The sequence below is a fragment of the Oxyura jamaicensis genome, chromosome 3 (genome assembly GCF_011077185.1).
Source record: "Oxyura jamaicensis isolate SHBP4307 breed ruddy duck chromosome 3, BPBGC_Ojam_1.0, whole genome shotgun sequence".
In the NCBI taxonomy this organism is placed as follows: domain Eukaryota; kingdom Metazoa; phylum Chordata; class Aves; order Anseriformes; family Anatidae; genus Oxyura; species Oxyura jamaicensis.
This window is the reverse complement of record NC_048895.1, coordinates 80987225-81012393: the sequence shown is the minus strand read 5'-3', so window position 1 is coordinate 81012393 and position 25169 is coordinate 80987225. Positions and strand designations below refer to the sequence as shown.

Sequence of the window (25169 nt, the reverse complement as noted above, 5' to 3'; positions counted from 1 at the left end):
CTTTGTGACAGAGGTCTGGACCCAGCTGAGGCTGCTTAGTCTATTTTTGCCAAGACCTCTAAGTCCCTTACTTTTCACTGGAGTTGAATGTTTTGAATAGGACATTTAAAAATCAGAGCCTTGCCAGCTCTCTAAGGACATCAGCTCCTGTTTTCCTCTCGTGTAAGTGTAGCTACTGAAACATGGGGCACTTCATCTGAAGTAAATGTCAGAGCCTCCTCTCCAGGCAAGCAGCGACGGGCACCTCTTGGAGAGCTGCTGTTCTCGTCTGCTTTTAGGAGGGAATAATTGGAAGTGCTTATCTCTCTCTTCATGGGCAAGAGGGAGAGCTTAATTTGTAGGTGGATGATGTCAGGTGAAATAAATCAGACCCTAAGTGGTCTGAATTTTGAGCTTGTGTTTATTCTCTCTGTGGCCCCTCTTGACTTTCTGGGCCCAAGGGGTGGTTATAGTACACTGGGGTGGAGTGCATTTTTGTAGACAAATTAAAGGGTCCAAGAAATGTAAATGTATAATTAGCAGTAATAGCTTAGCTTTCATCATTCCTGTAAAAGTTGCTTCATCTTCAGTAGGTGCTGGTACATTAACAGTATTGGCATTATCAGCCATCAAGGTTTGCAATCTTGAATTGGAACATTTTCTTGACAGAGAAATATATACAGAGCACTCACAGAAAAAAAAACACCTGCTTGCCTGAAACTGACCCTCACCCATGGTTTACTCTGAGCAAAATTAGTCACTGGGACAAGTTCTGCAGTCAAGAGATGGAGAACAAGAGGGCGTGTGACTTTTATTTCAGATTCATTTTTAAAGGTAAGGCTCTGTGCATCTCATATGGTCATAAAATACTTTTTAGTATGCTGGGGGATTTGCTCATCCCTCAGGGTGTCCCCTGACTTGTTCCAACAACACTTTTCCATCACCATCTCCTGCCTGTCCTACGCTTGTCCCATGGGATGGGGCAGCCAAGCAGTGGCTGAAGGCTGGAGAAGAGGTGCCCACCTGTCCACCCTGGGGCTGCAGCCCAACACCTCTCCACAGGTCTGTCCCTGCAGTCTGCACAGGGCAGCAGCCCCAGCCTGCCCTGCACAATACCCCTGTGTGCTCACAGGCACACGTCCGTTCCGTGTCTTTTCCCCGGTGCCAGCACGAAGGGCTGCTTTCCATCCCCATCATCCCTGGGGCCAGGCCCGTTCGTGAGGAAATGTGGCAACCAGCACTTTGTCTCTCTGTCACTGGCTGTCCTGCTGGGATTGCTCATGTATGGCAACTCTGCCCTTCTAAAATCCAGGCTCGCTTCAAAATGGCCATGAATTTTCATGAAAAGCCTTCAGAGATATGCTGCATAATGACCCGATTTCATGGCTAATGTATATTTCATGTTAGGGTTGCTGTACCTCGAGTTTCCCCGCAAAACCTCTGAGCTTTGTTCTCATGGTTACCACCGTGTCCTCTGAATCCCTCAATAACGTGCATTAGAGTGGTACCCACTGGAAATATTATACCCAAACTTTAGGAGACCGGGACATTATCATGCTCTGTTTTCACTGGCTCCCTCATTCTCCTCACAGGAAAAAACAATTTCTTCAGAGCTGAAACCTGGCTCAGAGGATCTCTCACAGAGACTGAATTCAATAAAAATTCACTGCAGACATTTCTGACTTAGAGAAATACAAAATAAAACAAAGCTTGGCAGGTTTGAATTTCTTGGGGGATGCGTTTATAAACTCAGAACTCTTTTGTCTTGGAAAATGAGTTCTTATGAAGAAATGGATCACTGATGTATATCTCTTTTATTAAAGAAAGAACCATAGAAATTAATGTCAATACGGAGATAAATAGATTATATTTTAATTGTTTTTCTTTTCCTTTAGAAAATAGAAATTGTTCTGAAAAACAAAAGCAGTGTTTGTGGATTTTGCTGGATTTCAGTCTTGGAAAGTACACTTGCTGGTGTCTCTGGTCTGCCAGAAACCATATTGCTCACGTAAATAATTTTGTCTCAAAAGCAGATTTTTCTTTCATAAACCTAATGGCTTCTGACTGATTAAAGATACATATTTTAAATCCTTATCAGGAGAAAGGTCAGTCATACAGTGATGTGATTTTATTTGTAGAGATTCCACTTAGTATAATGCCTGATGAAAGAAATTCAGTTTAACCTTTTGAATGACTTTGGGAGCCTGAAGAAATGTCAGGATGCTGTTTCCTTTAGGCATTGTCATCTTAAGACTCTTTCATATCCCGTCTCAGCTGCCTCATCTCTCTGTAACAGTTGCTTATAAGAAATATGCCTGCCTTCCTTCAGACTTAGTTGACATTAAAAAAAGAGAAAAGGAGAGAAAAGAGAAGAAAGACCTCTAAAAAGGTCTTGTTCCTGTTTATGTTCATGTTCTGTCCAACTTTGCTTATAACTCACCCGCTTCTGTGACTGCCCCACTTGCATGATGGCCACATATTTTTGGTACAGAGAGCGTGCTTAATTCCAAGGAGAACAGGAGTACAAAGAACTGGCTTTCAAGAAAGCCTCACACTTCTTCTCCAGGTAATTACACTCCTGATTGCTTGTGGGTTTTGCTTCTTGCTATTTTAATAGGTCTATGTTCATGTTTTGTTCACTATAACAGGCTTACAACAGGTTGTGCCAATTGAGCAACTATTGCCTGAGGTGTAGTAGTCCCTCTCCTAGGCTTTGCTACAAATGGATTTCGTTGCAGCCACTAATCAAAGAGGCCTTCTCATTTTTCCTGTTTCCTAAGAGCTTTTCTTCATAGGTGAAGTCCTCACAGAGACTGCAGTGCTGTTTGCTGAAAGCCTCCAATTTTGTGTGAAAATAGTCTGCTTACTGAAAGCATCCAACCAAGCCAAGCATCCCACCTTTCAGCACTGGAGCACAGGGGTACCAGCTGCCTCGCTGTCCCTAAGCTAAGAAAACCAGATTATTGCTGCGTCCCCCCATGCCTCTGAAGCAGCTCCCTGTGGCTTCAGCAGCTGTGAAAGCGGCCACTGAAGTGAGGTCTGTCATCTCCCTTCTTATAGCTGTGATGCTATAGCAGTAATTTTTGTTGGTCATAGATTGCTGTGGGGGCTGACTGAAATGCGACTCAAACCTTTGAGCACCGAGGGGAGTAAACACCAGTGACTCCTGGCCAGCACTGCCCACAGCATTTCCCCGTAAAGTGCCTTCTCCCACACGCCAGCATTGGTCGTGCATTGCCTGGGGAGCAAGGCAGGAGGAGCACTGCCTGGTGGGTGGGAAGACACCTTCACACTTGGGTAGTCCAAGGAAAAGAGCATCGGCCTTCTGATTCCTGCTCCAGGTGCCTGACCCTTCCCCACCCAAAGAGGTTGTGGCCATTCAGATTTTGGAAAAGGCTTCCCAGCCACCTGACCGAGCCTGAGACCTCTCCTTTCTCAGTCCCTTTTCCCTCCTTGTTTCCACTCCGGTGTTCAAAGAGCATAAAGTTTTGCGCCATGCAAAACTTGATGACTACTTTTGTAGCCATTTCCTTCAAATACCCTAAGCACGAAATTGCATACTGCTCCTGCAGATGGGGGCCAAATGTTACTGCTGAAAGCATCGCTGACGTCTCTGCTGAATTTGGCCCAGAGACTTCCAAGAAAATGTAGTCTGCCTACTCCAAGCTACATTTAGCACAAGCCAGTCATTTGTGACTGTAGCTTATAAATACTCTCAACTACTGGCATCCACAATGGGAAATATAATACATCTTATCTGAGGGCCAAGCGTTCATTATTTATTGCGATCATTATTCATTTCCATTGTAGCTCCTAATGGGGCTTTAACACTTGCTGGGCCATTAGCCCAGCTAAAGGTCCCAGATTTTCTTGGCATACCTATCATCTATTTTCTCTGATGTGTGGTTCGTGGCTGGTACATACACAAAGGAGAACTGGGCAGCACAAAAGAAAATTCGCGCTTATTATTATGTCTCACGGTTCATTATAATGTCATAGTTCATTCATTTTTTTTTTTTTTTTTTTTCTTCCTGTTTTCTTCATTGAGTTTCTTGTAGCCGGATGAGGATCATTAGCTTCTGAAATGACACGTTCTAATTAAGCTGATCTGCGCTGTGCCTTCTAACTCTTCAGATAACATTGCCAAATTAGGAAGGCACAATCGCTTCTGTGTTTGTGTTTAATAAATATTTCAGCACTGCTTGATAAGGCTGACACTACTACATTAAGGACACTGGGAGCCATGTCCTACTGACTCACTGCGCTGTGTCTTCCCTTCAGAGGGTGATGTGTGAGGCTGAATCATACCACTCTAGCTGTGTGTGCATGGGACTGAGTAGGGAGATGGTTGGCATGACGGGCATGTCCCTTGTTAATCCGATGGAGAGAAAATGTGAGTGATAATTAATCATCTTCATTCATTACCTCCAAAAACAGCCTGTTCCATCTTCACCATGAAAGGAGAATTGCTGCGAGCTTAGCTCCTCTTCCTCTCTTGGAAAGTTCAAAAGGTAAAGGAAATGCCTTTCGGCATGAGTGTAATGGGAAGGTACTACAAATGTACATACATCATCCAGTGGCTGGACTGGTGTTAGCAGCTCCTGTCTCCTTCACTCTTAGCCAGGGGTTTATGAGAACTCATTGCCTCAGGTCTGCTGCTTTGTCTGTCTGAAGAACCATGCGTGGAACAGACACAGAGGTGGAGATGGACCTGGCTAGAAATACAAAAGCCAAAACAAAGGAGTAGACAGCTATTTCCCGTCTCTGTGGGCTTGCAAATAACTGTGCCAGAAGAAATGAGAGGTTGCAAAGAGCTGTGATGGAGTGGATAGGCTGAGCTTGAAATGATTAAGGGTTGCTGCAGGCATGCCTGTAGGTGTGATTCCCTGACCTGCCTAATGACTGGTTGTGCAGAACCGCGTACAGCTGACAGACAGGGAGAACACGATGATGGGGTCCAGGTCTGCACTTCCAAATGTAATGGACATTAAACACTTGTTATATTGAGGGGTGGCAACCTGGTTGGAATTGGGTCTTGGCCAAAACACAAATTGGACCAGAGCAATGGCCACAAGCCTGGAGGCACTAATGAAACACTGAAGTGTTTTCAAGCCCAAGTGCAGACATTACTGCCATCTCCTACCTGTCTACTAGGTCCAGGCCAGTCACTCATCTTTTTGGGCCGTACAGTCACAGGACAGAAAGTGACTTCATAGACTGTCATCAAATCCAGTCTTCTGCAATCACAAGCAGCTGCATCCCTTAAGTAATATGTCAAGCTCCACCTTGAAATCAGACAGGTTTCTTTGCCATCTGTTCCAGAATCCGCAACTAGTTTAATTAGAAGAGAAGGTCTCAGGTTACTCAACACTACCATCACAACGATCATTTTGAACCTTTACTTAATCATCTCTCTGAGTCTCCCCACAGAGTGCATGTTTCAGGTATCTTACTGCTGATATTTCCACTCAAAACTTGTTTGTGGTGCAATAATGCAGGCGCAGTTTCTCATCAGAACTTGCAGTGGTGGAGACCTGATTAAACCTCACTTGAAAGTCAGGCCCTCAGGTCCTAATCCTCAAGCTGGCATGTACCAGGGGTGGAAGCTTGTTTACCTGCTCTCTGAAATGCCTCTTCACATTGGCATTCACTTAGCGTCTTCGTCACCCCAGCTCTGATTTTTTCTCTCCTGAGTGAATCATTTATGCACTTCGCTGCTATCAAAGAAAAGTCTTCATTTTCAGCACACTGTCAGAAGAAATTCATTTGAAAAAAATCTTACTTAGGCAAGCCTTTCAAATGAAAGCAAAAATACCTAGTGTCACTCCTGCTTCTCAGGTTTATAAAAAAGAAAGACCTTTTTATGTAATTCTGTCCATCTTTCTGCCTCTACAGGGCTATCTATTTATTAGTATTTTCTCCAGGGTCAATTCAGTAATTTTTTTCATGTTTTTCATGTTTCCACTGCATTCCTCTGGGGGGAAAATTATTCCATAGGCTGTGGTGGTCTGCTCTTTCTCTACGTAGAGGAGTTGACAGTTATGATTTCTCCTTCCTACATAGTATCTATTGCATACTTTATCCCTCTTCAGTCTTTGTCATCTAGCAAATGCCTATATGACATCAAAAACCCTCCCACAGGAGTCAGTGTGAGACACGCATAGGCTGTCACAGCCACACCTAAGCCTGGGAAGTAACAAAATTGGCCTAGTTTTGATGGATTTCTCACTGGTTTCGTAGCTCTGTTTTGAACTCTCTGACTACTTATCAACATCTTCTTCAGAGGAGGAGTGATCTTAGCTAAAGAGTGGTTGCATTAAGAGCATCACTCTGCCAGTGCAATTACACATGGTGATTTTCTGTGTGGAGAGGTCGTATGAGAGTAAGTGAGTGAGCCCATTACTGTGAAAGAGAGAAAATATCCTGTCTTCCAACATAACACCCCTGCTGAAGAAGCCCCAAATGGTATTAATCTGTATTTGTCTCTAAAGCTCATTGCAGGTTAATATCCCCTGAGCGTTGTCACTGCTCAGTCTCCTGCTATCACTGCTGCTCCACGGACTGCTTCTTCTGGTGGGATATTTTTATAATGCACAACTGATCTCCTTGTGTAATTGCATTCTGCCAGTGAATCTGCTCCTCTTACTTAGTGAAGAACATAGACTGGAAAGGGCTTTATGGGTCACCGAGTTTCTGATTCCAGGAAATTGTGACCTAGATTTAGAGTGCCAAGGGATCCCAGAACAGGAGCTTGTGCCTTTCCAGACATGTATCCCAAACACCCTCCAGCTTCCTCCACCCCCCAAACCCTCAGGTTGTTATTGTGGCTATAAAAAACAAGCAAGCAAACAAACAAACAAAAAAAACCATTGCTGGATACTATGGCAAAAACAGTGTTAGGCAACTATGCTGCACCCCCAAAACACTAAGCCTTAAAGTTTATGGGGGTTGAATAATCAAAACAAAGGGCTGCACAGGGTGTTTGTGGCTGAAACCGGAGACTGGGGGTGGTTTTTTGGGTGATTGCTGGTCATACCAGCCTGTGGATCCATCCATACTCTGGGGAGTACTTAGAAAAGGAAGGGAAATAAAAACAACCAACATATTAATCTCTCACAAAACACTCAGCATTGCCAGCAGGTCATTGGAGGTCCTCCAGGACATGGGGTTGGGTGATATCAACATACCATGGCCTCACTGCAGCTTGTAAATTATTTTTCTGGTACTCATGCTGTGGCCATGCCACTGTCTTCAGTGAAAACGGAAATCTAATGCTGGGAAAATAAGTGGTAATTCTATAAAACCACTATTACTTGTTGTGTAGACGAAGACAGTCATACTTTAACAAAGCCACTAGCTGTGGTATGAAAAGCATGTTTATTACAAAATACAAATGCTTTCAGAATATGGTGAGCCTTCCCACTACAGATGGCCTCAGGATGCAGGGCATGAAGCTAAAACAGGTAAATCAGATGTTGGCTTTGGACTGAGGCTTCCCCGAGTGTTTAGCCTGGCTGATGCGGTTGTCAAACCCCAGATGTGGTCACTGCCCTGGGTGGTTCTGGGCTGATTATTTACAAAACATGCACAAAGCCCCATTTCTCTGGTAGGGCTGAAATTGGGAAGAATGTTTCTTTGCTGACAGCTCCTGGCTTTCATCCTCCCTCAGCCCAAGAACTTCTTTGTTACAATGACTCTGTAAACCCTTCTATGTTGGGTCCTTGCTTTGGTGACATTCCCCACCCATAATGTGTATCCCTGTCCTGTATGGGGCTGGTGGGACTGGGTTTGCTTGGAGATGATGGGCAGTGTGGTAAGGTGCCCGTGTAAGGTGCCAGGGCTGTTCTGCAAACCATCCTCTGATCTTTCTCCAGTCTCCTCCATCTGCTTTCCCAATCTTGGTGTGGAAACAGGCTGCTGGACCTTCCCCTCTCTAACACAGACCAATTATCCCTGGGTATTTGCATTTGGCCACAAGGAGACATCTGCCGTGCTGGGTGTTTTGAGCAGCAGCTCCCATAGTTTCAGCTATTTCAGCTCACGTGGGAGCCTCTCAGCTTCTGCAACACTCCCAAACAAAGAGCATCTCTCACATCCACCAGCTGAACAGGGCTTTACCCACCCCCTGGCAAAACAATATCTTTGCTTTGCAGCTCATTTTTACTGCCCTCCTGATAACGAATGTAAACCTTAGTTGTGTGTATGTGATTAAACTCTGAGGGAGGCACAAGGCGATGGCTCCCCACACTTCAGAGCGCTTGTAGTGAGTTGTTTGTCTTCAGCAGTTTCTTTAGTAAACACCGCATAGTGTCAGCCAGCAATTTAATGCTTTGTACTTTAGCATCCCCCATTGCCAGTGAAAGCAACCTTTCCAAAAAAAAAAAAGTTTTTTTTTTTTTTTTTTTTTTTTAGGGTCTTTCTATCTCCCTGAGAACACAAAGTGACTTGTGCCGTGGCCTCCTCCTGCAAGCCCCAAAACTGACCTGAACACAAGTGTGGTGTCTGGGGAGATGAAGAAAAAATGAGTAACACTAAATAATCACTCTCTCTATTTTCCCTTTCCATCCTCCAGTGAAGTGCTCTGACCCTCACAGGAGGGTCATCCGACGGTGCTACACTTCTTATTTCTGGAATTGTTGTTCCATCCTGTTACAAAACCAAACACTAAGAAAGGGGAAAAGGCCTTTTTTTAGACAGAGCATAAGTAATTTGGGAGAAGAGGAAACAAAACCTTGGGAAACAAAGATAAGCTCTAATGGCAGGAAACTATTTCTGAGCATCTGGCAACCTCAGGAAAGACAGACCTTCCAAATTAGGAACCAAATCCTGAGGCATTTGGGGCCAGTAATGATGTTTTTGTACTCCCAATCCATGAAGATTAAAACAATTATGGAATGGAAACAGTGCATTTATTTACTACCATTTTTAATGATAATGTTCGTAACCTTGTTTGGTTTAAAGTGTTATTTCATTTGGTTGATTACATTGTTCTAAGTCTGCAATATCCTAAGGTTTAACAACCATGCCATGTCTTCACGCTTTTATATCCATAATGATTTTTGTATGTGAATAAAATACCAGTGCTTTGGCTTCCAAAAACCTCTGAGGCAAACATTTTATTACATCATGAAATTAATTTTTATTGCCCTTCTGTTCTGTGAGGCAGAAACACAAAGCAATATGAAAAAAAAAATAATAATAAAAATCAACCAAAGTGGCCTTTTCAGCAGCTTTGCAGCCAGAATTTCTTTGTAAATCTCAGAGGTGACATGCTCTTCATATCGATGAGCAAATCTGAGGGGGTAATGACACATTGTATGAACTGAGTCTACTGAAAAACTCTCCGTGGTATGGGAGTGCTAACTGTTATGGGACCGCCCGGACCATCCTGCTGACTCGCTCAGAAGTATGATGGAGTTTCTGCCTCATACACTGGCGGGAGGTGCACACATTAGTTTGTGCTTTTGCGTGGTCAGAATGTGAGCCCACCGGATACCGCATTAACTTTTAGGGCCCACAGACTTGGAGCCCTGCTGCAACATCTGTTGCAGCTTTCTGGCCTGACAGCTGCGGCATAAATGCTGAACTAGGGAGTTTAAAAGGAGATTATGGGGTTTATCCTCCCCATTTGCAGGTGGGCAGGAGGTGTCAGGTGAAAAATGCAGTGCTGGGTTTTCAGAGGCAGTGGCCGTGGGTTGGCTCCCTGTGTCCCTCAAGGATGTGCGGGCAGCTCAGACAGCCGGAGGGATGCTCCAGAGGAGGTGACCTCCAGCGGCGGCAGCAGATGTGGGGCTGGGGGCCTCTGGGATGCAGGCAGGTGCAGGAAGAAGCCATCAGGTGAACTGGCTGTTTATATAGCTAATTGCTCCTATTTATGTAGCTGCTCGCCCAGGGTGGGAAGGCAGGATCAGGCCATGGCTGGGTAGGTGAACGGGAGGGTGTATGTGCAGCATCTGAACAATTAGATGTCTGTGGCTGTAAATGGGAGCTCTGTGTGTCCTGTGCTGTTAACACAGTGATGTGTGTGTGCTCACGCATGTCCTGTCAGCGTTTGTTTAATGCTTCGGTTGCGCTAGCTTTTGGCCTCTCCGCTTGTGTTTTAATGCGCAGGCACTTGCTGAAGTGCATCCACTTAGCGAGCATCTGGCCTGGCCACGGCTTTGCACTGAGCACACATTTTAACCATGTCTGACTCCTCAGTCAGCACCGAGAAAATTAATAGACCCAATATCCCCCTGTGCCACGAGGGCCAGCCTTCCTTCCCTTGCTTCCCTCACATCTTGTGTGTCGCACCTGGGCCCAGGGCTGGTAGGAGCTGACCCCAGGCATCACCTTGCTCTACAGAGGATGCATGGGGCTTTGTAGACCTTGCATGAGCCCCAGGGCTCTCCAGTGGCCTTTGGATGCCACTAGACTCGCTTGAAAATGGGAAGCCTGACTTCTGTTTGTTCAGGGAGACTTCAAAGGCTCACCTGAAATTAAAGAATTGCTTAAGTATTTATATTAAGTGGAGATCTAATCACCACAGTTATGCATTACCAGGCATGTCACATGGCTGAGGTAATTTGCTTCGTTGGGTTAGTATTTGGACCAGTTATATGGAGTAAAGTGGCATTAAAGAGCAAACACAAAATCCAATCTGTCAGGAAGCCTCCATCAAACAACCCTTTGCTCAGTGTGACATGCCACATACCACAATCTGGCCTTTAGCTTTTTCCTCACAAGTCCCTAAAAGATCAAATAATTCAAACTTCCACAGCCTTGTGCTAACCATCATGAGCCTATGTGATGGAGATGACCCAAAGATCCCCTGACACATACTGAGATGGGTGAGTGATACAGGACCAAACTCCCTCACCCTCTGCCAGTGCTGCCCACAGCAATTCCCTGCTACCCAGCATGGTTCATTGGGCCCATTTCCAGGTCTGTCTTTTTTTTTTTTTTTTTTTTTCTTCCAAGATCTCCTCACAAAGAGTTGTTCTGGAGGAGGATTTGGGGCTCCTCGCCCAGGTGGGGTGAGGACAGATCGTGGATGCTCGCTGAGTGACTGGCACATGTGGATCTTGAGGTCCAGCACCTGTGCAGGCCATTTTCAAACTCGGTTTCCAGGGTGCACTAGTTCACACAGCCTGGAAACGCTCCTTTTACAAGTTTTTGTGCTGATAAAGGCCCATCATATGAATATGCAAGAAAGGAAACGCTACAGGAGGTTGCTGGCCAAATTCATTAGAATCTGTGAGTGACGGTGTAGGGGAAATGTCCTGGCAGAGCTCATTCAGCTCTCAAACTTGTTAATCCTTACAGCAAAGCCATTATATGGGGAGGATGTGATGGTGATTTGTTTTATCGCTGTTTAACAGATGAACTTTGGCAACGCAACATAGACTTCAAGCCTAGTCATGTGCAGTTTAAAGGACCCAGCTGAAGGGCTTTAGCTGGAGGACCTCAGCTTGTAGCATGGTCTGGCCACCTCTGAGGCAGAGAGGACACCTAGCTTTTGCCTGCTGCTAGCAATGCCCTCTTTTATTCCCTCTTGTGTTTCTGGAGAGGACCCTGATAACCAGTGTCATTCATGGGCCTCTGTCCTGTGCCTGCAATTAGCTGAGAAGATTCTGGGTCGTTCTGGAACATCAACTTTTGTGTTGTCAGTATTTGAAGTGCCCTTTGCAGGCAGGGTGAAGGAATGGGGCCTTCACCCCTGTGAAACTGGATAGCTACTACTGATGGATGATCTATAAGGACTTCTTATATACACGGTGCAGGAGTCCTCACAGGAGTTTTGAGGAGAATGGCTGAGCTCTAGGCAAGTGACAGGCTCTGGAAATAAGATTTAGTTGCCCTGTTAGGATGCATTGACTGGTTTTACAGACATCTCCAGGAGGCGAGAGCTTTTTGGGTGAAAACAGACACTTCCAGTTCACATATATGAAGGCCTTTTCAGCATCATCAGGGGAGATGAGAAAGGTACTTCTGGTTCATACATAAGATGAAAGAGGTTAACAAGGAACCGTAACAGGAAGGCATAAATATGTGAATAAGTGAGCAGAACAAACAGACCTCCAGGTACTAGAGGCTTGTGTAACTCTTGAGAATTTCATCCTTACCATTTTCACAAGTGGGTCATGGAAAGTTGCTGATGGGGTCAGCCTTCAGCTTGATATAACTCAGTATAATTGATTCTAATGGGTTTCTTAGGTCATAAAACATGATTTCCTTCAGGCCTTCATTCTCCTTGGTTATATTTCTAAAACCCTGGATAAGTCAAAAATGCATACTGAAGTGGTTACTAATACTCAGGACTTTAATGAGACCGCTCTATCATTTTTACAAGATGATGATGAACAAGCTCTCCAATTCACTCTACTTATTTTCCTTAATATATAAGAACAGGAGTATATAGTATTACAGCTACATAATATGAAGAGAGAAGTGTAGGAAAGCTAGGAGTTTCCAGACTATACATATCTTCAGTATGTACATATAAAAAGACTTTGCCTACAAGGGAGATCTCTGCTGAGAGCTCAGTCTAGCCCAAACCCATACTTTCACTATACAATCATGCAAACAGCCTTTCTTAGCCCAAGCTGAGGGGCTTGTTGAGGGGGACATGGATCCTGAGTGCCTGCAGTGTATCAGCACTAGCTCACCTGGGCTCAGAGAAGCACCTCCCTAAACATCAGGGGCACTTTTTTTTGGAAGGGCTTTGGAGCCACCATTGCACAGAGGAGCAGAGGCAGAGACCAGCCTGGCAAGGGAACACCATCCTACAAGCACTAGGTGTTACCTCAGCATGACCAGCCCCCAAAGTTTAATCAATGTCACGTAGCAGTCCTCTCAAAGTATCAAAGGATTAGTTTAAAAGCAAAGAGATCTTTTCCAAGGAGGTTATGACATTTATTATGCACTGTCTCTGCCCATGAGGCTGATCCACAGGTGTCAGAAGAGCGAAGTGAGCTAAAAATAGTCCTTGGTTCACAGACTGTACAGAAACACAGCTCTGCCCACACCCCCTTGGAGCTAGCAATCCTCTCTTGGTGCTCTCCCATGGTGCTCAACACCCCCCTGGAAGCAGCAGTGCTGCCCATGTCCCCAGTCTGTTCAACAGTATGAACTGTCCTTCACTGCCTTACAGGGACCCATTTCATTCCCCAGAGTAGGCTGCAGCCTGTCTCAAATGCCTCTCTCCATACCCTGCCAGAGACAGAAGGGCTGAGGCTGGCAGGGCCCTCTGGAGGCCACCTGCTCCAACCTCTGCTCAAGGAGGGACACCCAGAGCAGGCTGCCCGGGCCCAGGCCCAGGCGGCTTCTGAAGGTCTCCATGGAGGAGACTCCACCACCTCTCTGGGCAACCTGTGCCGGTGTTCACTGACCCGCACAACAAAGTGCTTCCTGATGTTCAGATGCTGAGTTAGGTGAGAGGAGTGATGGCTGCAAGAAGGCCTGGGGTCTGAGATCCCTGAGTGCAGGCTCTGGCAGAGGGGATGCAGATGGCTTACTGATAACAGCCTCAGGTGATGGGTGACAACACATGGTGGGTGCACATTGGAGAATTGAGGTTAACAGCAGCTACTTCCCAAGAAGTCCTCGCTGTCTTCTCAGAGGGTGCCCGGATCCCATAGCAGGAGGCACCCTGGAGTGCAGAGCCGTGTGGTGGTGGAGCAGAGATGAGCCATCCTGGAGCAGCCAGCTGATGCTTCCAACAATGCCTCCTTGTTGAGATGGGACAGTCTCCGGGGGGGGGGGGGGGGGGAGAGGAGATTAACCGTGAACAGCATTGTGGTGTGCTCCCAGGGCAATTCTTCTGGGTCACTGAATGCAGATAAACAAAACCCACAGCAAAGTTAAAGGCAGCCCCTTCATCTAGCCACAGCTACCAGGACAGTAGGTTTATGAATCCGTTTCCTTCCGAAGCTGCTAAAGGTTTGGAGAAATTAACCGTAATATGTTGATGTGAAGATTTATGAGAGGATCAAGGAGATATGAAAATGAAAGAGTCAACAATATCAGAGCATGACATGAGATAGCCAAGTATTTTATTTCCATTGCATTCATTATTGTCTCGCGGTTGTCAGGAAATAATCTGAGAAGGGAGGCTGCATAGCAGAGGTACGGAAAATAGATGTGATCATTTTCCACAGACGCAAAGAGTACCACTCTAGATATTTTATAACTTGCTAATGTTTTATGTCATTTCTTCAGACATCTGTGCATTGGAGTGACTGAGAACTGCAAATGATGTATAGTTAAGATATCCCCCTATAATTAGGCTGAAATAATGCTGGATTATTCTAGCGTAATTATAGGGGGCTATTTTAACTATTAGCTCATTAAAAAGCTATGATGCAAATCTCGTTTTAAAAGAGATGAAAAAATGAGGGTCTATGAACAAAATGTCAGTGGTCCTCTGCTAAGACCAGATGGAGAGGTACAACTACACTCAATTTATCAGTCAATATACGTAATTACAGCCAGGGTTGCGTGGAGCCTGCAATGGCCTTTCGTTATGTTTAGCATTTGCAGATGGGCACGGTGATGCAGACATGCTTGGGAAAGGAAGATGGTACCTATGCAAGAGGGTGGACTCCAGCTGAAATCAGCTGGGGTTTCACATGAAGCCCTGCCATGTGCTCCTCTGTAGATGCAAGCCATCATTTTATCCCCCTTGCACTTCATCTGGGGCACACAGGGTTACAGAAGCCAGCACTGGAAGGCTAAAATCCATGAATCAGTGCCATGGTCCTGTGACGAGGCCAGCACTGGGAAGTGCAGAAGCGTTTACAGCCAGTGTAATCCCTGCTGGAGCATGAGGCGCTCATCTGTGTCTAATCTGCCTGGGGTCACCACTGGTCACGTATTATGGAGCCAGGCTCCTTCCAGTGATGCACAGTGCCAGGACAAGAGGTGATGGGCACAAACTGGAGCACAGGATGCTCCCTCTGAGCTTCAGGAAGCATTTCTTTCCTTTGCAGGTGGTGGAGCACTGGCACAGGTTGCCCAGAGACGTGGTGGAGTCTCCTCCTTGGAGACCTTCAGAAGCCACCTGGACGTGGTCCTGGGCAGCCTGCTCTGGGTGTCTGTGCTGTATTTGAGCCACTCTGGGATTCTGCGAATTCAGCCATTGCTGCCACCTTGCTCAGGGTGATTAAGAAAACATTTTGCTTTGCAAATGCAGCCTGGTGTGTCTGCTCTGCCCAAAGGGGCATCTAACCTCTGGCATCTGACAGCAAGTGGCAGGGCAAAATAAGCGAGCAGAGGCTAAATAAGAAAAAATGACTTCTTGCCCTCAAGCATTATGGCAACAAATGGTGAAGAATGTGCCCTTGGGGAAAGGAGAAATGAATGAGATGAATGTGTAATGTCCAATAAGTACATGTCGAATCAAAGAGCACACTCTTAAAGCATGAAGTTAGCGGTGTCTGGTGAGGGCAAAGAGCAGAGAGCCAGCCGGGAAATTTATTGTTGTGCAGGACTGCACGGTATGTAAATCTTGCTGGAGAGCTCTTTGTGGCTGCTGGAGGCTTTTGAAAGGGGAGGTAATTAGTGAAAGACTTTGTTTTACAGGAAAAGCACGAAGGAGAAAAATCAACAGAAAGGCAGGAACAGCTCGGGCAAGCCTGAAGTCCCAGCCAAGTCCCTTTGTGGTCTGGTCCTCGGCTCCGAGGGCTGAAGAGGAGAAAAGGCGGGGGGGGCTGATGGAGAAAGAGGGGAGGGGGCCTGGGCAAGGGGCTGGAGCTGGCCCCAGCTGGATGCTGGAGTTTCTCTTTCTCCACTCTGCTTTCCCCCATGGCTCAGCCCAGAAGCTGAGGGGGCAGCGTGGTTGGGGGCACCAGGGGAAGGGATCACAGCAAAGAGGATTTTCAAGCTTGACTGAAGGACAAAGGGGCAGAAGTGAGTGGGGGAGGAAGCCCAGTGTTTTGCCCAATGTTTTTATTTTATTTTTTCATTTGATTAAAGGCTGAGTGAAGAACTCGCATTTGAGCACACACCCAGGAGAGCCAGCAGAAAGCACTGGTGTGTGCCTTACGTCCACAAGTGACTGGGAACGGTGCACGTGATGAGCTCGTGCCAGCTTGGCAGCACGGCAGTGCACCCCAAAACTGGAGGACAAGGCTCAGGACCGACACGGAGACGTGAGCACGGGCGCTGGGCCAAGGTCTGCGAGGAGCAGAGGACCTCTGCGAGTGGGGCTGGCGCATCCCTGCTGCGTGGAGATGCTCCGGGGGAAGATTTGGGCTCCTGCTGGGGACCGTCTCGCTGGTGAGAGCCGTACCCAGAGCCTCGGGAGCCACTGGGTGGCGTGTCGACACTTCAAGACGTGGAAGAGCCGGGTCGGTGGAAAAAAACAAGGCAGAAATAGGTGGAGATAATTTACGTGGCCTCCCTTCGGAGCGGGGCGAGAACAGGTGAAACCGGCCCGATGTACATGAGGGAAGTGGTTATATGTCATGCCTCCTTTAACAAATAAAAGTCCGAATGATCAAGTATGCAGGAGTAAAGTTCAGGGGCTGTAAAGGCAATCAGCTAATGACAAATCACGGCTCTGCCTTGCCTCCTCTGCGCAGGGCACGGAGAGGGGACGGATGCAGGTCCCCTGGGCAGGCAGCTGCCCCAGAATCAGTCCTGGTGCTTAAATGCTGCCCTGTCAGCAAAGGGGAGTCTCTCTGCTTGGTGCCTTATTCTGCTGGGCACCAGTCAGGCCATGGGTGCTGTGGTTTGGGCTGGGGGCTGTGGGGGCTGCGGGCCCCAAGGCACGGGCTCCGTTTTACAAAGCCATCCTTCAGTAGAAGGATGGCATCTTCTGGGCTGTCACCTTCACCCGCTGGGCTGAGGACAGCTGGCTCTGAGCTGGAGAAAGCCAGGAGGGAGATGTCAGCAGAAGTCAGGAGCCAGAAGGACTTTATCTCACCACCCTCTGGACCTGCCACATTTTCCTCCTGGCTCTGGTTTGTCCCTGCCTGATCCATAACCCCTGTTGCATTTCACAGGCTCGTTTCCCTCTGATTGCTTAACATGGTTAGGACAATATTTGTAATGCCTCTCTCTCAGCTCTGCTCGCTGCCTGCAGTTCTCCCTGAAGGAAAGCAGGCTCCAAAACCTCCTGCAGCTGGGCCCGCGAGCACTGCAGCGGAGAGCCGCTTGGAGGAGTTCCTCGTCCCCTGGCAGGATAAGGGCCTGGAGCACGGAGAAGAAGAGAAAGTACCTCGATGTGACTAGCGTCCTGAGATGTCTTTCATCTCCTTTTATCAACTGTCAATACCAATGACCAAGCAGCTCGCTCTGAGGATGTTTCATTTATATGACACCAGGGCCAGGACAGGAAAGGGGAGAACAGCGCTAAGATAAATGATGCTGCTTTCAGCTAATTCAGATAAGCACTTATTCTGAATGCAGCAGCACTGCTACAAATGCTCCTTAGCATCTCTGAGAGCTCCCATGTTGCTACAAGCCACCGACCTGCCTTCATGGCGTGGAGGCATCAGCAGGAGAACCTCACAAGTGGCAAGAGGCAGCAAGGTGGAGTTATCAGCCAGGCTGGGGCTGTGTTTGCTCGTGTGTGGGCCACCCCCAGTCCTCCACCTTCCTTCCTTTGTGTGAGGCACGACCATTCAGCACGTCTGCTCTCAGCTACTGGCTGTTCATCACTCACCACTGGCCACCAAGTCACTGCCCCTTGCTTGTGGCCACTGCAGGTGAGAGGAGAGGCCCTGAGCGAGCAGGGGAAGAGGGAAGGGAGTAGGCAGAGCAGGGGGCGACCACCTGGAAGCACACACACACACTCGTCTCTAGAGTTGTGCTGTGAGCACCAGGCAGCATTTCTGTGCTGTGAGGTGACAGAGCACTGGTACAGGCTGCCCAAGATGGGTGGTGGGGTCTTCTTCTTGGAGATCTTCAGAAGCCACCTGGACGTGGTCCTGGGCAGCCTGCTCTGGGTGTCCCTGCTTGGGCAGGGGTCGGAGCAGGTGGCCTCCAGAGGGCCCTGCCAGCCTCAGCCTTTTGGGATTCTGCTGGCTGAAGGAATCATTTTTAGTCCAGCATGGTGGAAATGAGGAAAGTAGAGGTGAACAGTCCTCTGTAGTTTCTCCATTCTGCAGCAAAAACATGGTGGTACTGGCAAGGATTTCCTGCCTGGCCTCGGGACAGTCCCTTGCTGCCTCCAGTGTCCCCTCTGTCAAAACTGAAACCCTCGGTGCCTGCAACTGTTTTGAGCCCCGTGAGAGGAGGGTGCTCCATGGTGTTTGGGAGTCTGGTCGGAGGCTGATGCTGTGGCTCCTTTTCAGTGAGCTCTGGGAAGGGGCCGGGCTGCTGGCAGGTCTCTGCCCTCCCACAGCAGTGGTCTGATGCTCCAGCTCTGATGGAAGAGCCTCAAGGGGGTCATCTCCCACCCCTGCAAAGGACGGTAAGAGGGAATCCACACTACAGCACCTCTCCCTCGGTGGTACAAAGGTGCCATCTGCCCCATCCTGCTGCCAGGAAACCGAGGCAGAGAACAAAACCGAAGCAGCTCTCACCCTTTGTCAGGAGGTTGTGGTGGGACAGAGACCGAGGCTTGTGTCTCGAGTTCTCAGGTAATCTGCCCCTCTTGCAGGTTCTCATAAAGATCCCCGGGGAGAAAGATGCTTCATTCGGATCAAGACCAGGACGTACCTCTCCTCTGAACAGCACCCCACATGGCAGCTGGCTCCGGCAGGCTGTAGGAGGCACACCAGTGAGTCTAGCGAGATCCCAGGCACAGCATCCCCAAAGTGGCAGTCGCTCGCATCTCAGGCAGGATGGAGACAGGTTTTGCAGGGCAGCCCCAGTGTCATGAAGCCACTGGTTAGCTGAGCATCCCCTCCGGCGGGCTGCAGGGATGATCGTGCTGTGCGGTCCTTCGTCGGTGGGGGAAGGAGATCGTTACTCCTGCCTTTTATTTTTTTTTCTTTATTCCTTCCAGGATAATAGATTCCTCCCCTCCCCAGTTCTGTTATTCACATGAGATCATGTAGTCCAGGACATTCTGTCCTTAAAGACAAAATGGAAAAATGAGCAGAAATAATGATATAAGTCAGAGAATATTACACTTAATGAGTAGGACTGCCTGCTTTGCCTCCCCCTGCACTGTCCAAGAAAGTGCCGATAAAGCAGGGTAGATATGTGACTTGATGCTGGTGCCTGAATACATTAGTCAATTTTAATCTTTTTATTTTGCAATAATTACAGCATCGACTGTGCCCTTTCTGTCTGAGGGAAAGTTTATAATGCTTGGGAGCACCTGTGTGAGAAAAATGGCTTTTATTGATGCGTTTTCATGTGATGCTTTTGCACAGCGTTGCTCGCGGCCCCAAAGCACCGGGAGGTGATGTTCCTGCTCAGTGCCAGCTCCAGGCTCTTGGCACATCAGAGGGTTTTGGGGAGGGCACGGTGGCACCAGCCTCACCGCAAACTCCTGGCCTTGCTTTCCCCATGCATTTGAATGTCTCCACACCCACGTTTTGGGGAGGGCACTGAAAAAAAAGCAGGTTTTTCCAAAGCAGGAACGCCTCCTGGGATGTTGGGAGGGATGCTGGGGGCACTGCAAGCTCTGGGTGGTGGAGGTGTGGGGTGGCCCTTGTCTCACGAGGTCTGGCTGAAAGCAAAGCTGGTGGTCGCCTCCTTCCAGGAGCTCTATGTGAGGTGTGAAACCAGCATCTCAGATGTCAGAGTCAGCTCCGTCCCCTTCGCACCCGTTTGCTGCTGTTGGTGCTGCACAGCTGGAGCCAGCCGTGACCCATGGGCAGCCTTCCCCCTCCTGCTTTCAGCTTACAGGTGTTTTTAGTGCTCACCTGCTTGGGTAAATAACACTTTTGCCTAGTGATAAATGTGCTCGGTTTATTCGGGAGGGCAGCCTGGATTCTGAACCCAAAGCTGATCACTGAATTAGGCACGTGCTGGGTCACAGCGGAGCCGTAAGCCGGCAGGGTGCCGCAGGGAGGGTGCCCGGCAGGTGAGCCCACCGAAGATGCTGTGTTTGTTTCATTTTAGCACTTCTCGATTTCAAAACAATAAAAGGCTGCTCATGTGTAAACTTACTAAACAAAGGAGGCTGCCAATAGGCCAGACAACGTTTCCTTGGTAACATTTCTTAGTTTTTACCCCAGTGATTGATATCCAAGGATAGCCATTTGCTTCCTGCAGACGAGCAGGAGAATTGGGCTCAATGATTCCCTTCCTGGCTCCTGAAAGCCGAGAGAGGAGAAGAAATCCATTACAGTCGGTGTGGTTTTACTCATTATTTAAAGGGGGAAAAAAATGAAGAAGAAGAAAAAAAGCAAACAACAACCCAAGAAAAACAGCAGACAAATTGCACTTGGCACCTGATCCAAAAAATCCCGTACTTGGTAGAAAAACTCTTTCGCTTCACGCGGCTCCAGACCAGACTCCTGGTGCGTGCTTCAGACTGGCTGTCATCTGACCACGTTTCTGTGCTGTGCCCTCCGCTTTGCCTGATTAAAAACCTTTTGTGCAGGCACTGTTTCTTTCTCTGTTTGTTTTGGCATCTGCCCTCGACGCCACCTACCTTGGAAAACAAAACTGGCCAGCCACCGGGGGCTGGCTCCTGCTCTGATGTAGCAGCCAGACATCCCCAGATTTAATACAAGCGAGGAGAGTGGCATTTGTGAGCCCAGTCAGAGCTCGTCCAGCAGCAGTTGTAGGTGCATCTCCCACCGATGGAAACACACCTGGCACATTCGGGTGAATCCCTGGGGCTGTCCCAGCCCCAGGGGTCTGGTGAAGGAGCTGGGGGCAGTGATGCTTTGGTCCTATTTGTTTCTCTGTGGCCATGCCCCAGGCAGCCCCGTTTGCAGGGGGCTTGATGGGAGCTGTCACGCTGGCTCTGTGCTATTTGTCATGTCCTCCCTGGGTTTTCTTCCTCGCTAAAGGGTTTTCTCCCTACCTTGCCACTTTTCAGGGGCTGAAGCGATGCTAACTGCAGTTCTGCCCCCCTCTCCTGTATCCCCAGCGATGGGGAGCAGCAATGTCTATGGGAAGAAATGGGATATATTTGCTCCAGCACCCCAGAGATCATTGCAGTCAAGCAAAAAGAGAGGAATTCATGCAATGACACAACTGTTTTTCAGATGGTTGTACACCTGAGAGGTTCATCCTTCATTTCTTTCCCTTTTCCTGCAGTTTATCCCAATTTTAGCTTCTTCCAAGCCTCCCCCAACCAAAGGTCCTGCTCATGTCTCCTAAACCCATCACAGCCCTTCCCCGTCTTTTCCTTGCCTCTGCCACAGGACTCCACTCCTCTGCAGCCCCCCAGTGCCCCCAGGGGAGAAGCAGAGGTGGCTGTGGCCAGCTGGTGGCCTGTCCCCCAGCCCAGGCACAGGTCCTCATGGAGAAGGTGGCCCCGGGGTGCTGATGGACGGGTGAAGGACAAGCAGTGGATCACAGCACATCTCGTTTCTGTTGGGAAAGGGGAGCAATCGATGAACATACAACAAATCAATGTTGTTTGGTTGTTTTTTACATTTCTTTTTCCTCTTTGAAATGTGATCTTCCCCATTAGGATGCCAGCCGCTGCTCCATTAATAGTTCATATTCAACCGCCAGTGCTAGGTGGTACCCAAGGCCTGAGGAAATGCAAAATTAAAAAAATATATAAATATGGACAGCAATTGATCCAGCAAGTTGTATAATCATATGATAGAAGTGGGAGATTTTATTTTTGTAAGCTGAGTACCTTACTTTCTGAAGCCTGAGATATATTCGCACACTACAGAAGCATTATATTGCTTATAAAATTATCCAGTCCTTTTTATAATCCAGCACCAGTACAGCCTGTCCCAAATAACTCTTTTAAAGATGCACTCCGCAACCGTACTGTGCACGTAATTATTCCTCTTTGTTTTTCCCTGTGACTTTTTTCACCTGGTGTCCCCCTCTTTCCAATGACAAATTGCCTGTACCTGCGGGCATGAAGTGTGCTAGTCCTTTAAGGACACCGTCAATCTCCTGGCTCCAGCACTCCTCTTGCTGTTTTTCTTTCCAAAAACTGAGATATTTTGGTGGGTTTTGCAGGGTTTCGCAGAGGAAGGAGAGGGGACCCTCTGCAGAGGAGAGAGGTGGCCAGGGGGCTGCAGCCTGCAGGGACAAGGAGGGGCCAGGCTGCGAATGGTGATGTGCCCTGTTTGTAGGGTGATGTGACCTGCAAAAAACCAACCCCCTGTGCCCAGGCTCACAACATTTAGGAGCCCCCTGGGCTGCTTTTCTTCTCTGCAGGTAAACTCTGTGCCTGCCTGCAGCCTCCCCAGAGCCTGCCCGTAACTCATCCAGGCTTCAGCACCAGCCCTTGCTGCCAGGGCCCTGCCAGGCGCCTTGCCTCTGTGCTCACCCTGTGAGTTTCCCCAGCTGAGCTGCTCTCAGAAAACACCCTTTTCCCCCCTCTCCTGACCCCAAATACAACCACCAGAACACCAAAACCAGCAGCTTTCTGCTCTGCCACCCAGCCGCCCCTTTCAGGATGGCTTGTAAGAGCCCAGAGCAAAGAGATGCAGCGTGGCAGCTACACCACCCATTCCAGCTGCTGTCTCTCCACGTGCAGCACCAAAACGGAACTTTGCCACATGCCACAGAAATGGCTTAGGTCACCAAAAACTTTCAGACTCTGCAGATCCTGGCAAGCACCTTTGTGTTGTCAGGTCCATGCTTCACAGCTTTATCTGCACTTGTGTAGATGGGAGGCATCTCAGAGAAACTGGCCTCTAGGAGCAGGTAATACCTGGGGGTGTTTTGGAGATGCTGAGGAGCACTGGTGCTGCCTGGTTCTACCCGAACCCAGCTAGAGCAGATGTGGTTTATGAATTACTGCTCCCACCAGTGTGAGGGGCATACATCTGCTCTCCAGAGAAGGAAACTCAGTCATCAGTGACCCAGACCTAAACATTGCCAGGCAGAGGAGAAGAAAGAAAGGGCAATATCCCAGGAAGGAGACCCTATGGTACATCTGGATTATTGTCCAGGGCTTTGCTGACCTGGAAGAGGGGGACTTTCTAGCTGAGGCAAAAGGTCAGACTGACTGTTCAGGGTGTGTGCTCTTAGCCTTGCATGTACAGCTGGCTTAGTGAAGCAAGCACACTCTAAATCATCCCTTTCCTTGCCACAGCTCCAAACAATGGAAAAACATTGTTTCCTCCAAACAATGGAAACCAGAAACTGCCAAAGTGCTGATCTGATAAGGGGGGTGGAAGAGTGGCAAGGTCAGAAGCACCCTGGTACTTCCTGGCTATGGACACATGCTCTACACTTCCCTAAAAATGAAAGCCGGACTCAAATGCTCTAAAAATCTGTATCAGCTGTGTCAGACCCTTGCCCTTACTACCTGGATGCATATGGCATGTAACTAAGGAAACTGAGCATGCTGCAGATGCCTTGGTTTGAAATGTCTCTGCCGAGAGCTGGTTGAGGCACAGGACTTCTATTCCACCAGAGAGCCTGACATTTAAAAAAGTTTGGTTTGGCAGAAAAATGAGTCATTCCCCCCGACCCCACTTACAAAAAAAAAAAAAAAGGGAAATCTGTGGGGAGGGAGGGAAAGGGAAAAAGAACGGCTTGCACAAATCAAACCATTCCTATTCTTTATTTTCCCTGGTGCAGAACAGAGGAACAGCTGCCCCTGTCTCCTGAGGACTCCCCAGCCAGGAGCTGAGCAGCGAGCCAGTCCCAGCGAGCCCCCATGGCTTTGGGCTCCCTCAGCAGAGCTGAGCCCCAGCTGGGGCCGGGGCTGCCGTCCTCACCCCAGCATCACCTCAGTGTGGGGCCCTGCTGAGCCCAACCCGCTCCTGCAGCCTCACGTCAGTTTTATTTCCCACTCAGATTTTGTACCAAGGTTGGTTTTGCTGGAAAACTCCTCGCTAGCTTTGCTTGATGCATTTGTATGGTATGCAGTCACACCCAGGTTTGCACCATTAAAGATACGACATAATTTATCACAGGGAATCATCACATGTCTGTGTGGAAGCACCGAGCCTCACTCCTTGGCCACGACGACAGCATTTATGGACGCTGACAGAGATTGTGCCGAGATACTGGAAAAAACAACCTGTTAAAGATGACTGGCTCGCTGCTCGGACCGAAATGGCAACGTTTGAACACACAATACGCTCGAAGATGATTAAGCCGGGGAACTGTAACGATATGTGAAACCAATTCTCATTAATACCAGACTGAAACGCATAGCCCCGCGTGAGGGAGAGAAATCTCCATGCGCCTTGTAATGGAGATCAGTGCCTTAATGATCATTACACTACTAAAACTATACACTGATACCACAGTAGGTCACGGGGGTCAGAGCAAATGCTTCTTTCTTTGTATTACATGCTTTTATGTCTTCATTTACTCCACCAGTTCTCTCATTATTTCCTCCTCATCTGCTATTCACAAGCGTAATTTCTTTGGCTGACGTTCCCCTCCTCTCTCACCAAGAGACGATCGATACTACAGCATCTGCCTCCCTGCAACGCCTCGTGCACCACGAGATACGTCCGAGCAGGTTCCTCCGGGACCTGTTTTCCAGCCCTGCTCCATCTGAATTGGCGAGGAGATGAGGATGCGACGCACAGCGCCCAGGCTTTCACCTCTCTCTCTGCGAGGTGATGCCCGGGAGAAATCCATACGCTGCCATTTGCTTTCGGAGCCTGCATTAATAAGCTATTGATGAGGGAAATAACAGCGCAAATTAGCTGAGCCCATACGTGAATTAAAGAGAGCTCTTGGGTAGGCGGGATGGGGCTGGGAGCCTTGCTGGGGCACGGGGCAGTGTCCAGCATGGAGACGTGGGAGAGTTCAGCCTTCCCCCGTGCTCATCTAATGTTTGTGCTATGATAAATAGAGATTTATCAGCATTTAACTTGGTGAAGCAAAGCAAGATCTTTCTCTGTTTGTTCTGCAGAAAAAAATAAAAATAAAAATAAAAATAAAAATAAAAATCTGATTATCAGGTATTAGCCTGTCTAGCCTCAGCACAACAGCAGCAAAACCTGCCCGTCTCTGCTGCGTGCATGCATGCACCAGAGCGCTGGGGCCGCTCTCATGGCTCGGTCCTCGGCTGTGGCATGGTAAATAGCTGGGTGGTGAAATAACAGGGTGTTTAAACCCTGCTCCTTTCTCACCGTGCTGATGGGGCTTGGTTTGTCATGTAGCAGGGGTGCCTTATGAAACAGAGACCTCGT

The 25169-nt window shown here is 48.2% G+C and overlaps 2 long non-coding RNA genes across 2 annotated transcripts in view; both read left to right on the top strand.

Moving 5' to 3' along the window:
- Positions 1-16017, top strand: part of LOC118165089 — a 65351-nt gene extending 49334 nt beyond the window's left edge. Inside the window, exon 3 of the long non-coding RNA XR_004749848.1 lies at positions 15934-16017. This is a non-coding gene — a long non-coding RNA (uncharacterized LOC118165089). The remainder of the gene's footprint in view (positions 1-15933) is intronic.
- Positions 473-8183, top strand: LOC118165088. Its single transcript, XR_004749847.1, has 3 exons — positions 473-813; positions 7383-7442; positions 7854-8183. It is a non-coding gene; the product is annotated as an uncharacterized LOC118165088 (long non-coding RNA).
- Positions 16018-25169: the final 9152 nt, after the last annotated feature.